Genomic DNA, 3169 nt, shown 5'->3' on the forward strand with positions numbered 1-3169 from the left:
TTCTCTTCTTGCTTCCACGATTTTGATTTCCTTTTTTTTTTTCTTTTTCTTCTCTTCTTGCTTCCACGATTTTGCTTACTTCTAATTTGATGTGGAAATCCCCTCCATGCCCTTAGTGCTTTAAGTGAGTGAAAAGCAAGAAATCTTCAACAACATTCTCTAAAAAAACAACCATGAGATTCAAACTTGAGACCTCTTGGTGAGCAAGAGAATTTTGTACACCATAGTTCACCAACTAAGCTAGGTAGTTGTTGTTACCAAAAACAAATCTTTTATCACTTAAGGATGTGGTCCATCGATCCTTGTTGGCATTTGGAGTATTCCTTGTACCTCTGGGACAATTGCAAACGGGCTGGTTCAGCATCTCGGTTCAGTTCTGATCCATTATTCTTTTTCTGGCCCGAAAAGAATAATCATTTGTACGGGTGACCAAACGAATATGTACTTTTAATTGAACACGTCCATCTTGCTCAGAATTTCGTCCTCTTCGCAACCATGAAAAGAAATAGGACCTCTTTATGTGTAAAATTGAAGATATAGCGCCCGATAGTCCTTAAGGCCTTGAAAATATAAAGCCTGCAAAAAGAGAGTAAAACCCAAGGTAGCTCCATTCTAAATATGTAAAATACATGTTTTACTACCCTAGATTTCACACATAAATGTGTTCATCAACCATTTAGACCCCATAGAATCTATAATAGAAAATGAGGTTGGGTAAATGTAAAACACTTTAAAGAATTAAAAGCCAAAAAAAAAATGGTTGCATTTAATTATTACATTTCATGGCATGCATTAGGGAAAGTTTGCTTGGAATAAGTAAAATATTAGTTTTTTGATTGCATAACCCATCGAGTACGAATTTAACAAAATTTCGGTAGCATAACAACGTTAAAACAAGATTTTTCAAAATTTTCAAATAGAAGCACCTGATAGACAACATACACATATGAATGAATAAGCATAATCAACAAAGGCTAACTAACATTGTTACAACCGAATTACAATAAGTTTTTCAAGTAGAAAAAACTAACAAAAAGTCACCAACAACATCATAATACCACAGTAGCAAGTCCAAATTACAGAGAAAAGTACAAAAAAAAAAAAAAATAGTCCACCATAAACAGATAAACAACATGAAGACAAGTAAAAATTTGATTAGAATAGCCAAGCTAAGCCCTCAGAGACCCTCATCATCATCTAACTCTATTACTCCATCCCTCCTAGGCCTCGATTTAACTTTGAGTTGGCGATCATACTAATCAAATCTCGCATTCACTAGTTGCACATCCCTCCGGAGTTGGGTAAAGTCCACTGAAATAGCATTGGCCGTTGTGTCCAAATCCTCGCTCAATCTTAGGAAGGAATTCTCTAATGTAGCCTGCCTTTCTAAGATATTTTCCTCTCTACTAGCACTCTCATCTAGTCTTCTCAAGAGCTGATCTTACCCATCTTTTAAGGCCCTCATGCTGGCCATTATGCCCTCAAAGTCAAATGCGCAACTCTCAGGAGGTGGGGCTCTATACTATGGGTTTGTGGCCCTAGTAAAGTCAGGATCAACATCTCTCAAATCAAGAGGCTCCTCCTCGAGGATATCCTCATCCAGAAAGTCCTCCTCCTCGAATTGAGGAATATATTCCTCATCCTCCTCACTATTTTCCTCCTCCTCCATGTGGACATCCTCCCTGTGGACATTCCCCCTATTCCTGGGTCTTTGAGCTCCTACCCTCTTAGGTACATCCATAAGAGCTGGAGACCCATCCTGTGTAAGTTTTCCCTATTAAATTTGTCTGCTGGAGTCTTTCCCTCCTCACCACTCAAATGCACCCCAAAGAACTCGAAAACCCTGGTGAGGGTCCTACCATAAGGAAACCTCCATCCTCAGGATGTGTAGTATGATGCTCCATAGTCTTAAGTATAATATAGGGCAAGCATAAATACTCGGCACCTCCCTCCAAGGCCATGTAGATGCTGAAGGCTATGTAGGCTACCATGAAGCCCACTTGGTTCCTATGACCTCCTCTAGGGAGCAAATTAAACTGAACCAAGCGAGCAAATACATGAGCCTCCGGGTTAAATGTCACCTCGGAATTCGGATGCACCTTGCTGCCATTAATGGTCTCATAAATGTGATCCTGCATCTTCAAACTTAAGGATGGGCCCACGGGCTTACTCCTTGGGGGACTATAGAATTGATGCCCAACTGATGACATATATAAAATGCTAGCAAGAGTGTCCACAGTCAAATGAATGTTCACCCCCTTCACCATGTTGGTGATTGAGTACTCCCCATACTAGTAAGAGACCTCCAAATTACAATAAAATATTTGAACAAGGTGTTCATAGCATGGGCGGTCAATATTAAGGATAGACTACCAACCCAGTGCAGTAAACCTTTCTTGTAGTTGAATCTTATTGAAATCACAAGTTACCATGGTTTTCTCCATCATTACAGACTTTTTTAGGAAGGTCTGCCAATTCGTTGCTGCCATCAAACTCTGGAAGAGTCCCTCATCATAGTCTAGAAGATCTACGAGGGCATGTCCTTTTTACCTTGTATGAATGGCTGAGGAACTAGTCCCTACACCTTTTCTTTTTGAAGTTATGGCTCTACGTCTATTAGAAGATGATGCAGGTTCTTTGCCTTTGTGAGAAGACATCCTAGTAAGAAAAGAGAAGAAATAGTGATAAGTAAGAATGTTGCATGACAAAGAAAGTAAACAGGAGGGTGAGCAAGCACATGTAAATGCACCTAAATACATAATGTGGATCATTATAAAAAGGGGGGTGGTTAAGCATTGAAGAAATGAATAGGAGGAAATCCCCAAACATGGCATCCACTAACATGTTGTAAAATAGAAGAGTAGAAAAGGAGTATAAAGCATGGCAAGTGAGAAGTGATGGAAATCCTCATAAGAATTTCCTCAAGTGAGGTAATTGGTGTCAAATGGTAGAAAGCCCTCAATTTCAATGTGCAAGTTCAATCCAAGAGAATGAAAATCCCATAAAAGTGTAGAACTTGAAGCTTACATGTCAATGATAGTAATACCTATCATTATACAACCAAGAATATGCAAAAAATTTCTATCATGACATTGAGGTGCAAGGAATGAGAGAGATTCCAAGTTGTTCACAAGTATGGATTCAAAGTGCAAGTCAAATATCATTGCAC

Source organism: Macadamia integrifolia, chromosome 6 (genome assembly GCF_013358625.1).
Source record: "Macadamia integrifolia cultivar HAES 741 chromosome 6, SCU_Mint_v3, whole genome shotgun sequence".
NCBI classification, from domain to species: Eukaryota; Viridiplantae; Streptophyta; class Magnoliopsida; order Proteales; family Proteaceae; genus Macadamia; species Macadamia integrifolia.